The sequence below is a fragment of the Schistocerca serialis genome, chromosome 1 (genome assembly GCF_023864345.2).
Source record: "Schistocerca serialis cubense isolate TAMUIC-IGC-003099 chromosome 1, iqSchSeri2.2, whole genome shotgun sequence".
NCBI lineage: Eukaryota > Metazoa > Arthropoda > Insecta > Orthoptera > Acrididae > Schistocerca > Schistocerca serialis.
The window spans coordinates 1260797174-1260811214 of record NC_064638.1 but is presented as its reverse complement, the minus strand read 5'-3'; positions in this window follow the sequence as shown (position 1 = coordinate 1260811214).

Sequence of the window (14041 nt, the reverse complement as noted above, 5' to 3'; positions counted from 1 at the left end):
ACTTACCCTCAGACTTCAAGAAGAATACAATATTTCCTATCCCAAAGAAAACAGGTGTTGAAAGATGTGAAAATTACCGAACTATCAGTTTAATAAGTCACAGCTGCAAAATACTAACGCGAATTCTTTGCAGACGAATGGAAAAACTGATAGAAGCAACCTCGGGGAAGATCAGTTTGGATTCCGTAGAAATGCTGGAACACGTAAGGCAATACCGAACCTACGACTTATCTTAGAAGAAAGATTAAGGAAAGGCAAACCTATGTTTCTAGCATTTGTAGACTTAGAGAAAGACTTTGCCGATGTTGACTGGAATACTCTCTTTCAAATTCTGAAGGTGGCAGGGGTAAAATACATGGAGCGAAAGGCTATTTGCAATTTGTACAGAAAGCAGATGACAGTTATAAGAGTCGAGGGGTATGAAAGGGAAGCAGTGGTTGGGAAAGGAGTGAGACAAGGTTGTAGCATATCCCCGATGTTATTCAATCTATATATTGAGCAAGCAGTATAGGAAACAAAACAAAAATTCGGAGTAGGTATTAAAATCCATGGAGAAGAAATAAAAACTTTTGAGGTTCGCCGATGACATTGTAATTCTGTCAGAGACAGCGAAGGACTTGGAAGAGCAGTTGAACGGAATGGACAGTGTCTTGAAAGGAGGGTATAAGATGAACATCAACAAAAGCAAAACGAGGATAATGGAATGTAGTCGAATTAAGTCGGGTGATGCTGAGGGAATTAGATTAGGAAATGAGACACTTAAAGTAGTGGATGAGTTTTGCTATTTGGGGAACAAAATAACTGATGATGGAAGAAGTACAGAGGATATAAAATGTAGGCTGGCAATGGCAAGGAAGCGTTTCTGATGAAGAGAAATTTGTTAACATCGAGTATACATTTACGTGTCAGGAAGTCGTTTCTGAAAGTATTTGTATGGGGTGCAGCCTTGTATACAAGTGAAACATGGACGATAAATAGTATAGACAAGAAGAGAATAGAGCTTTGGAAATGTGGTGCTGCAGAAGAATGCTGAAGATTAGTGGGTAGATCATATAACTAATGAGGAGGTACTGAATAGAATTGGGGAGAAGAGAAATTTGTGGCACAACTTGACTAGAAGAAGGAATCGGTTGGTAGGACATGTTCTGAGGCATCAAGAGATCACCAATTTAGTATTGGAGGGCAGCGTGGAGGGTAAGAGATGAATACAGGAAGCAGATTCAGAAGGATGTAGGTTGTAGTAGGTACTAGGAGATGATGAAGCTCTGCACATGATAGAGTAGAATGGAGAGCTGCATCAAACCAGTCTCTGAACTGAAACCACAACAACAACGTCTTCTTCCACAGTGAAACACTGTATACATTTGAAGGATGCTAAGCCATCAGGTATTACGTTTACTTGAGTGTTTTATGACGTTACCTCAAGCAGTCAGTTTCTGAATTCGTGTTCTGCATCAGTTACCCTCCAATGTAAATGCTACAGAACAATGGCATAATTTTGTGTCTGTTTTGATTCCGCAATTCCGGAGTGCTATTGTTAGCTGTGATGGCCGTTCTGGTAACTTTTTTTTTTCTCGCTATCTTGTAGTAAGGCAAGTGATGTTTGGTTCCTTTTCTGCTCCTAGCTACTATTAACGGTTGGGCGACCGTGTAAGATGGAAGCAGCAACGAGCCGTTTCGCCCCTTCGTAAAGAATCCAGTTCATTCAACAATTTGGGTCATGTGTTTCTTATTATTAAATTTTCTCAACGTGTAACAGATGTATGTCCTGTTAATTGCATTAGGAGCTTGTTTAAACTAAAAAAGTAATGCTTTCAGTGTCTTCAGTTTTATCTGATTAATTACATTTTGTATAAATTCGAATTGAATATTAAAAGATTGACGAAAGTCCATTTGCGTTAAAACAGGCTACATTTTTTAAATTTGTTTTTTTTCTTTAGCTGAAACTTTTAATTTAAAAGTAAGGTAAAGGCAGTAATAACTGAGTGTAGTACATTAGTCTGGTGATTTGATTATTGTTACTGAAGAGGTGATTTCGTGTAAGGGTTACTACGGTAAGTAATTTCCTTTTTATAAAGAAATGGAAGAGAAAAAAAACGACTTTGGGAACACAGTGAGGTTACAGATATCATGGAATAGCGATATGCACAAATACAGGTGACGGTAGCATCGCGTACAGATAATATACACTGAAGCGCCAAAGAAACTTGTATAGCCACGCGTATTCAAATACAAAGATATGTAAACAGGCAGAATACAGCACTGCGGTCGGGAACACCTATATAAGACAACAAGTGTCTAGCGCAGTTGTTAGATCTATTAGTGCAATGGCAATAGCAGGTTATCATGATTTAAGTGAGTCTGAACGTGGTGTTATACACTCCTGGAAATTGAAATAAGAACACCGTGAATTCATTGTCCCAGGAAGAGGAAACTTTATTGACACATTCCTGGGGTCAGATACATCACATGATCACACTGACAGAACCACAGACACATAGACACAGGCAACAGAGCATGCACAATGTCGGCACTAGTACAGTGTATATCCACCTTTCGCAGCAATGCAGGCTGCTATTCTCCCATGGAGACGATCGTAGAGATGCTGGATGTAGTCCTGTGGAACGGCTTGCCATGCCATTTCCACCTGGCGCCTCAGTTGGACCAGAGTTCGTGCTGGACGTGCAGACCGCGTGAGACGACGCTTCATCCAGTCCCAAACATGCTCAATGGGGGACAGATCCGGAGATCTTGCTGGCCAGGGTAGTTGACTTACACCTTCTAGAGCACGTTGGGTGGCACGGGATACATGCGGACGCGCATTGTCCCGTTGGAACAGCAAGTTCCCTTGCCGGTCTAGGAATGGTAGAACGATGGGTTCGATGACGGTTTGGATGTACCGTGCACTATTCAGTGTCCCCTCGACGATCACCAGTGGTGTACGGCCAGTGTAGGAGATCGCTCCCCACACCATGATGCCGGGTGTTGGCCCTGTTTGCCTCGGTCGTATGCAGTCCTGATTGTGGCGCTCACCTGCACGGCGCCAAACACGCATACGACCATCATTGGCACCAAGGCAGAAGCGACTCTCATCGCTGAAGACGACACGTCTCCATTCGTCCCTCCATTCACGCCTGTCGCGACACCACTGGAGGCGGGCTGCACGATGTTGGGGCGTGAGCGGAAGACGGCCTAACGGTGTGCGGGACCGTAGCCCAGCTTCATGGAGACGGTTGCGAATGGTCCTCGCTGATACCCCAGGAGCAACAGTGTCCCTAATTTGCTGGGAAGTGGCGGTGCGGTCCCCTACGGCACTGCGTAGGATCCTACGGTCTTGGCGTGCATTCGTGCGTCGCTGCAGTCCGGTCCCAGGTCGACGGGCACGTGCACCTCCCGCCGACCACTGGCGACAACATCGATGTACTGTGGAGACCTCACGCCCCACGTGTTGAGCAATTCGGCGGTACGTCCACCCGGCCTCCCGCATGCCCACTATACGCCCTCGCTCAAAGTCCGTCAACTGCACATACGGTTCACGTCCATGCTGTCGCGGCATGCTACCAGTGTTAAAGACTGCGATGGAGCTCCGTATGCCACGGCAAACTGGCTGACACTGACGGGGGCGGTGCACAAATGCTGCGCAGCTAGCGCCATTCGACGGCCAACACCGCGGTTCCTGGTGTGTCCGCTGTGCCGTGCGTGTGATCATTGCTTGTACAGCCATCTCGCAGTGTCCGGAGCAAGTATGGTGGGTCTGTCACACCGGTGTCAATGTGTTCTTTTTTCCATTTCCAGGAGTGTAGTTGGCGCACGAGCGATGGTACACAGCATCTCCGGCGTAGCGATGGTATCCTTAGGTCAGTTAGGTTTAAGTAGGTATAAGTATAGGGGACTGATGACCTCGGACGTTAAGTCCCATAGTGCTCAGAGCCATTTAAACCATTTGGTAGCGATGAACTGGGGATTTTCCCGTACGACCATTTCACGTGTCTACCATGAACATCAGGAACCCGGTGAAACATCAGACCTCTGGCATCGCTACGGCCGGAAACAGATCCTCAAGAACGAGACCAACGACGACTGAAGAGAATCGTTCAGTGTGACAGAAGTGCAACCCTTCCAAACATTGCTGCAGATTTCAGTGTTGGGCCATCAACAAGTGCCATCGTGCGAATCCTACGAAACATTATCGGTATGGGCTTTCGGAGCCGAAGGCCCACTCGTGTACCCTTGGTGACTGTACAACACAAAGTTTTACGCCTCGCCTGGGCCCATCAACACCCACATTAGACTATTAATGGCAGCAAACATGTTTCCTGTTCAGACAAGTCTCGTTTAAAATTCTATCGAGCGGATGGACGTGTACAGGTATGGAGACAACCTCAGGAATCCATGGACCCTGCGTGTCAGCAGGGGACTGTTCACGCTGGTGGAGGCTCTGTAATGGTGTGGTGCGTGTGCAGTTGGAATGATATGGGATCCCTGATACGTCTAGATACGACTCTGATAGGTGACATATACGTAAGCATCCTGTCTGACCACCTGCATCCATTCATGTCGATTGTGCATTCCGACGGACTTGGGCAAGTCCAACATAACAAAGCGACACCCCACACGTCCAGAATTGCTACAGAGTGGCTCCAGGAACAATCTGCAGAGTTTAAACACTTCCGCTGGCCACCAAACTCCCCAGACATGCAGGTTATTGAGTATATCTGGGATGTCTTGGAACGTACTGTTCAGAAGAGATCTCCACCCCCACCCCCACCCCCACTCCGCCCTGCCGGATTCAGGGTGTCAGTTCCCTCCAGCAAAACTTCAGACATTAGTCGAGTCCATGTGTTGTCGTTTTACGGCACTTAAGCTTGCTCGCGGGGGCCCTACACGATATTAGGCAGGTGTACCAGTTTCTTCTGCTCTTCAGTGTAAAAGGGCTGTGCACAGGCGGAGCTGTTATATGTACTCAAGTGACTATGTGAAACGGTTTCCGAAGTGATTATGTCCTCACGAATGGAATAAACAGACTTTGAACGCGGAATGGTAGTTGGAGCTAGACGCATGGAACATTACATTTCGAAAATCGTTATGGAGTTCAGTATTCTGAGATCCATTGTGTTAAAAGTGTGCTGAGAACATCTCTCACGACGGAACAAGCAGTGGCCGACGGTCTTGACTTAACGACTGAATGCAGCGGCGTTTGCGTAGAGTTGTCATGCTAACAGTGAAGCAACACTGCGTGAACTAACGATAGAAATCCGTGTGGGACGTGCGACGAACCTATCTGTGGCGAAATTTGGCGTTAATGGACCATGGCAACAGACGGCAGACGCGAGTGCCTTTGCTAACAGCACGACGTTGCCCACAAAACTTCTCGTTGACTCGTGACCATATAGGTTGGACTCTAGACTACTGGAAAACCGTGGCCTGGTCAGACGAGTCCCGATTTCAGTGGTAACAGCTGATGGTACGGTTCGAGCATGGCGGAGACCCCACCAAGCCATGGGTCAAAGTTGTCGACAAGGCACTGTGCAAGTTGGTAGTGGCTCCATAAAGACGTTTACTTCGAATGGACTGGCTTCTGTGGCGCAACTGAGCAGATCATTGACTGGAAATGGCTATAGTCGGCCATTTGGTGGTGGTGTGGTGTGTTGGGGCTTATGGGCGCTCAACATCGAGGTCATCAGCGCCTGACAAAATGGTTCAAATGGCTCTGAGCACTATGGGACTTAACATCTGTGGTCATCAGTCCCCTAGAACTTAGAACTACTTAAACCTAACTAACCTAAGGACACCACACACGTCCATGCCTGAGGCAGGATTCGAACCTGCGACCGTAGCGGTCACGCGGTTCCAAACTGAAGCGCCTAGAACCGCACGGCCACACCGGCCGGCACGCCCTGACACACATTAAAAGGAACGAATGTGGACAGACCTAAGAAAACTAAAGCACACACTCAAAGAAAGCAGGAAAAGAAGGAAAATGCTACATAAGAAAGTAAAACGTAAGGAAAGGGGGAGCATAGCAACAAGAATGTCACAGGAAATTGTTATTGGCTGGCCACTTACATAAAATATGGGCGAGCTTGTCACACAGTGAGCAAATTAAAATCCTCTCCCTAAAATCTTTGTAAAAATATTTGACTGGGCACAGAACTTTAAAACTTTAGCCACATTCGTCCGAGTGTTGCCTAAAAAAGATGGCAGGTCCACTGGCAAGTCAGCCGCGACCCGCTGGTCAGAAAATAAAATGCAATCCAATAAAACGTGGCGCACAGTGACCTGGACGCCGCAATCACCACACATTGGAGGATCCTCTCGCCGGAGAAGGAAGCCATGCGTCATAGGGCTGTGGCCTATTCGAAGCCGAGTGAGGAGAACCTCGTCCCGTCGATGGGGCTGAAAGGAAGTACACCACACACGCGTTGTGGGCTTGACTATACGGAGCTTATTGTCAGTCACTTCCAGCCACTCATCCTCCCACCGACGCATGACCCGTGAGCTCAACAGCGAGGTGAGTGCGTGCAAGGGGATAGCACACTGAGATACTTGTGGGGCGAGACACGCCTCCTTGGCTGCGTGATCTGCCCTTTCATTCCCAGCAATGCCGACATGCCCCGGAACCCAGCAGAAAGCTACAACTTTCCCCAGTCGCTGTAGTCGGAGGAGGGCATCCTGGATGGTCTGGACAATTTTGTCTGCCGCATACAAACGTTGCAATGGGTGAAGGGCACTGAGTGAATCGGAACAGACAAGAAATTTAGGAGAGGAAGAATGTCTCATGTGCTCCAGTGCCCGCAAGATCGCAAACAATTCTGCATCAAAGACAGTAAAAGTCTGAGGCAGTCGGACCTTGAGGACACGATATGGAAAAACAACTGAGCAACCAACAGAATCCCCTTGTTTCGACCCATCCGTAAAAACAGCTACATAGTCGTGGTGCTCAGATGAAATGGCAGAAAATGCTGCATTAAAAACGGTGGCAGGAGTGCAATCTCTCTTGTACTGCAATAAATCTAAAATCACTCCGGGCTTCTTCAGTAACCAGGGTGGCAGACGGTTAAAACCTTGGATTTGGGGTTGTACAGACTCCACACCGAGGGACTCTAGTACACGTTGCACACGGATCCGAAACGGCAACGTAGCCCGGGGACGGCGGGAAAAAAGGCGGTCCAGAGGTGGATGGGCAACAAGATGGTGAGCAGGCGAGGTGGGAGCTGCAAGAAACTTACAAGCCTGGCGCACCAGCAGGAGCTGCCGCCGGATGGTAAGTGGCGGTTCACCAGACTCAGCACAGAGGTTGGGTACGGGACTGGTCCGATAAGCACCCGTGGCCAGTCGAATCCCAGCATGGTGAACAGCGTCAAGGATCCGCAAATAAGATGGCCTCGCTGACCCATATACTGTGCACCCATAGTCCAGCCGTGAACGCACAAAAGCTCCATAAAACTGTCTGCGCCCCAAGACCTGTGGCTGAGGCACTTGAGGATGTTCAGTGCCTTCAGCGTTCTGGCTTTCAAGTCACGTAGGTGTGGCAGCCATGACAACCTGGAGTCAAAAATTAGGCCCAGAAACCGCACTGTGTCTCTAAAATGTAGGACAGTATCCCCCATATGCAAGGCAGGCAAGGTAAAAAGATGACCAGAACGATTAAAATGAACACAAACACACTTTTCGGCAGAAAACCGAAAACCCATCTTTGCAGCCCACTCCTCTAACCGCCGCACTGTTAGCTGCAACTGACGGCTCAAGGTTGCAACACTGGAGGAGGAACAGAAAACAGCAAAGTCGTCCACAAATAAGGAGCACTGTACTGGACTCCTCACTGTAGACGTTATACTGTTGATGGCTATGGCAAAGAGGGTAACGCTTACAACACTGACCTGGGGGACACCGTTCTCTTGCTCAAAGCGATCAGACAGTGTGTTACCAACGCGGGTCCTAAAAAACCGCTGAGACAGGAAAGACCGAATGAAAATCGGGAGGCGGCCACGAAAGCCCCATTGATGCATTTGTGCAAGAATACAGTGTCTCCAAGTAGTATCATATGCCTTACTGATATCAAAGAAGATACCGATACAGTGATGCTGACGGAGAAAAGCCTGCTGAATAGCCGCGTCTAGGAGGGTCAGGTTGTCGACCGTGGACCGAAATTTTCGGTATCCACACTGAAAGCGGCTAAGGAGCTGTCTGGTCTCTAACAGCCAGACCAGACGCCGGTTAACCATCCGTTCCAGGGTCTTTCCGACACAGCTTGTCAAGGCGATACTACGATAACTACCGGGACATGTGCGGTCCTTTCCTGGTTTGAGGAGAGGGATGAGAATTGCCTCCCTCCACGAGGTGGAGAACACTCCTGTCTGCCATATGAGACTAAAACATTCGAGGAGGATTTCCTTTGACGCCGCTGGCAGATGTCGAAGCATGGAGTACCGGATGCGGTCGTAACCTGGTGCAGTGTCAGAAGTCTCAGTAAGTGCCGATTCAAGTTCCCACATGGAGAAAGGGGAATTGTAGGCCTCAGAACTGTTCGACCGAAAGTCCAAGGTCGCTCTTTCGGAGTCGCACGGTAGCGACGAAACGCTGGATCCTGATTTGCAGCGGCAGTACTTTGTGCAAAATGCTCTGCCAGCGTCTGAGCAATGGCTCTGGGTGTCGTTTGGAGGCATCCCTGGTTCAGGACAGCAGCTATTGGTAAACGGCTATGTTTACCAGAAATCCTCCGGATGGCTTCCCATACTCTTGTGGAACAAGTGCAATGGTTGACGGAGTCCAGGAACTCCTGCCATGACCTTTTCTTGCTCTCTTTAATGACACGGCGTGCCCTGGCTCTCGCGATTCGAAAGGCGGTAAGATTGACCGCTGTTGGGCGGCATTTAAATCGGCGAAGAGCCGCACGCCTGTCCCGGATGGCTGAACGGCACTCTTCCATCCACCAAGGCACAAGGCGCCGCTTAGGAGTGCCAGAAGACTGTGGTATGGGCAGGTCAGCAGCATGATGGACCACAAGCGTGATGTGATCCACCCATTCCTGTACGTTATTGTGGCGGTCAAAGACAGCCAACCGAGTGAACAGTGGCCAGTAGCCGCAGCTCCAGCAATACACCATCCAGGAGATTAATGCGGATAGGGAAGTGATCGCTGGAATGAAGGTCGTCAATGACCTCCCAGTGAACAGAGTCGGTGAGGGTTGGAGAGCAGAAAGATAGGTCAATGGCTGAGAATGACCCTGTAGCAGTAGAGAAATGAGTCGGAGTACCTGTGTTGAGGATGCACAACACTTGAGATGTTAGGAGGCTCTCCCAAATTCGACCTCGAGCGCAAAGAGGAGCCCCACAGGACATGATGGGCATTGAAGTCTCCCAGGAGAAGAAATGGGCGGGGGAGTTGGTCGATAAGATCTGTGAGAGCGTCTAAGGTCATTGCATCCAGAGGGGGTAAATAAAGGGAGCAAACGGTAAGCCTCCGAGGTGAATGAATTTCAACTGCAACTGCTTGCAGGTCAGTATCCAGGGGGAGAGCAGAGGAGTGGTGGTCATTATTGACAAACACAGCGACTCCGCCTTTGGCCCTTTCTCCAGTCAGGTGATCTTTGCGATATGACGTATAGCCCCTTAGTACAGGAGCATCAGATGGTTTTAAATGCGTTTCCTGTAAACACAAGCACAGGGGGCGTTGCCGTGCTAGGAGGTTCAGTTCCTCCACATGTGCCCGGAATCCATTCATGTTCCACTGTATAATGGGAGCCATCTATCAGGGTGGGAGTACCTTCATTCTCACTTTCTGTTGGGGAGGAGAGCCCAAAACAGGTGGAGGCTCAGTTTTGGGGTGAGATGATTGCCCCAGTCTGACATCAACCTCCATCGCCTCAGAAGAGGAGTGGAGAGAGACGTCAGAGAGAATGACATCCACATCAGGAGACTGTATAACTGCAGTCTCCTTTAGTGGGCGAGTCTTCACCTTTGTCTTTGGCTTCGATGTTCTGGCCTGAGGTGGCATTGGAGCCAAAACCTCAGAAGCAGTAGGGGGTGTAGCAGTGCTGGGCAGTGCACAAGACTGGACCCGGGAAGGGGCAGGAAGTTCCATCAGCAGCACACGTACATTGACAAGCGCAGGTGCTAGTGCTGACAGTAGCAACCTCCGTTTGTGTAGCGGAATCGGTTTTCAAGACCTGGAACCTTTCAATGACTTCATTCCCAAAATAACGGTGTCATGTCACTGAATGAATTATTCAAAATGACAGTCACAATCGCATTATTTATTTTGCCGCCAACCGGCTTCAACCCGCGATGGGGTCATCTTCAGGGCAATTTACACCATTTATTCGCTCGCTGGAGTCGTCACCCCGACTGTGCACGGACTGTGCTAAGGTATCTCAATAATTTTATTTTTACATGAAAGTCTGTACCTTAATCTACTTTTCCACGTAATTTCCGTCAATATTGAGGCACTTGTCATAACATTGTACTAGTTTTTGAGTACCCTCCTCTTAGAAGTCTGCCGCGTGACTTGTTAACCACTCCATCACCACTGTCTTGAAGACCCTGACCGCCCAGGTGTTTCTTCAAGTGCAGGAACAGATTGTAGTCACTGGGCGTAAGATCGGGGCTGTACGGAGGATGATCTAGAGTTTCCCATCGAAAAGATGTGATGAGATCTTTGGTCTGATTCGCCACTTGCGGACGAGCATTGTCTTGCTCAAATTCCATGGACTGTTGCTTTGATTCCGGTGTGACGTAGGCCACCCATGTTTCATCGCCCGTAACAATTTGGCTTAAGAAATCATCACCGTCTTTGTGGTAGCGCTCAAGGAAAGTCAATGCACTGTCTAAACGTTTGGTTTTATGCACATCCGTCAAAATTTTCGGTACCCAACGTGCGCACAATTTTCGGTAATTCAAATGCTCGACCACAATGCCATGCAAAACACTACGACAAACATTAGGAAACTCATCCCGCAAGGAGGAAATCGTAAAGCGCCTGTTTTCTTTCACCTTATTGTCCACTTCCTGCACCAAACTTTCATTAACGACTGAAGGACGCCCACTCCGTTGTTCATCGTGCATATTTGTGCGGCCATCTTCAAATGCTCTCACCCACTTTCTTACCATTCCATCACTCATAATGTTTCCTCCGTAAACTGCACAGATCTCACGATGAATATCGATCGCTTTTAGGCCTTTAGCACCTAAGAAATCTTGTAACAGCCCGTACTTCACAGTCGGCGGGACTCACGATTATCGGAGGCATCTTAAACACTCAGTACACAACGTAAACAAGGGAGAATCAGACTGTAATGGCGTCAGTGCGTAGTTTAAGGTACAGGCTTTCATGCAAAAATAAAATTATTATAGTAGGAGTAATCCATCGAGTTAGAGACCTATATCATTGACGTCGGTTTGCAGTAGGGTTTTGGAGCCTATATTGTATTCAAAAATTATGAATCACCTCGAAAAGAACGATCTATTGATACGTAATCAGCATGGTTTCAGAAAACGTCGTTCTTGTGCAACGCACAAATTTCTAGATTTCCGGAAAGCTTTTGACACCGTTCCTCACAAGCGACTTCTAATCAAGCTGCGGGCCTATGGGGTATCGTCTCAGTTGTGCGACTGGATTCGTGATTTCCTGTCAGGAAGGTCGCAGTTCGTAGTAACAGATGTCAAATCATCGAGTAAAACTAAAGTGATATCAGGTGTTCCCCAGGGAAGCGTCCTGGGACCTCTGCTGTTCCTGACCTATGTAAATAGCCTGGGTGACAATCTGAGCAGTTCTCTTAGGTTGTTCGCAGATGATGCTGTAATTTACCGTCTAGTAAGGTCATCCGAAGGCCAGTATCAGTTGCAAAGCGATTTAGAAAAGATTGCTGTATGGTGTGGCAGGTAGCAGTTGACGCTAAATAACGAAAAGTGTGAGGTGATCCACATGAGTTCCAAAAGAAATCCGTTGGAATTCGGTTACTCGGTAAATAGTACAATTCTCAAGCCTGTCAATTCCACTAAGTACCTGGGTGTGAAAATTACGAACAACTTCAGTTGGAAACCCCACATAGATAATATTGTGGGGAAAGCGACCCAAAGGTTGCGTTTCATTGGCAGGACGCTTAGAAGATGCAACAAGTCCACTAAAGAGACAGCTTACACTACACTCGTTCGTCCTCTGTTAGAATATTGCTGCGCGGTGTGGGATCATTACCAGGTGGGATTGACGGAGGACATCTAAAGGGTGCAAAAAAAGGGCAGCTCGTTTTGTATTATCACGTAATAGGGGAGAGAGTGTGGCAGATATGATACGCGAGTTGGGATGGAAGTCATTAAAGCAAAGACGTTTTTTGTCGCGGCGCGATGTATTTACGAAATTTCAGTAACCAACTTTCTCTTCCGAATGCGAAAAAATTTTGTTGAGCCCAGCCTACATAGGTAGGAGAGATCATCAAAATAAAATAAGAGAAATCAGAGCTCGAACAGAAGGTTTAGGTGTTCGTTTTTCCCGCGCGTTGTTCGGGAGTGGAATGGTAGAGAGATAGTATGATTGTGGTTCGATGATCCCTCTGCCAAGCACTTAATTGTGAATTGCAGAGTAATCATGTAGATGTAGATGTAGATATCTTATCACGTCTTTTTTAAATTTCAAAACGGTACTTACTTAAAAAAACACGCCTCGTATTTTACAGCTGACAGCCACAATTTCCATCACTAGGAACAAGAGTGTACTGAAGAGCAGGGTACTGCTTGAAGTCAAGGAGTGTTAGGGAAAATATTGCCATCATAAGCTGGCATATTCGTCTCCGCACCCGCAGCACACAGGGACGGAAGTTTCGACAGCGTGATCGGCTTCTGTCTTCAGTGGGTGATGGAACGGCGGCGGGCTCTTCTCCTCGCCCGGCAGGAGCCGTCGCGGCGGCGACTACTTTCTCCAGGGCCGGAAGCTCGGCTCGGCTCGCTCTTTCGATCCCGGCCCAGATTGGATGGCTGCACAAACACGGCAGGCGCCGCCCAGCATACGAGACCCGAGCGCTGCCCTCTGCAGAGTGCACGCATCAAGCCGGGACGTGATGGCCGAGACTGACCAGGGGGCAACACACGTCTTCTGACCAGCGTACCGACGCTACTCTGCAGCGCCTAAGCATTCTGTTAACTCGTCACTCCTTCGACTGGCTAGATGCTACAGTCCGTGCTTCCCTGCCTTGTCATAAACCTTTCAGTATGTTCTTAATGGATGATGTAATATCCACGACTATATTTTACTCAGAATAATTTTCACGACAGAACTGTGTGTGGAATTTGATCGGAAAATATCGTGTTATCAATCAAAAGGACTCCATCGACACTAAAAAATAATATATAATTAATTATTATTTGTGTAATAATTTAATTTTCTGTGTGAATAATATCTCAGACAGTGTATAACGCCTCTTCTTCTTGATGATTTGGTTTGATTTGTACTTGGCCTCGGCTAAAACTCGGCGACAGTCGGTAGAGTGTTGAGATCGTTATCAAGTTACGAAGACGACGTTACACAAAGTAACAGTGCTGAATCGAAATGTCGACGTGCGTGAGATATTTACTTCACCAAGAATCGTAATTAACCGTTCATAATCGATATTTAACTGATTTATGATGAAATATTAATGATAAAACCAATACAGTCACATCTACAACAAATTCGTTACAAGCTGGTCGTAATTTTAAGTATCTAAGAAATCGTAACAGTGGGCTTGTTATTTGAGTCAAAGATTCTGCACAAGCGCCGAGCGCTACAGTCAAATATTATCGCTGCGCGTAATTATTACGCTGCAGTTTCATGTCAAGAATTTGATATCACAATTGCATGACTTGGCACGAGAGGGTGTTGTATTGCACAATATCAGTCACTTCCTAACCGAGCCTTGAAAAGAAAACTTTCCCAGGTGTTGGGGGGATTTAAATTATATGCTTCGGACCTATCACTGGAGTTCCATAAACCACTGGCTATTATGAATGAAAATTGTCTATCAGTGTTCGTTGCTTAAATCACTGTCTAAATAATGTTTAGTTCATTTACC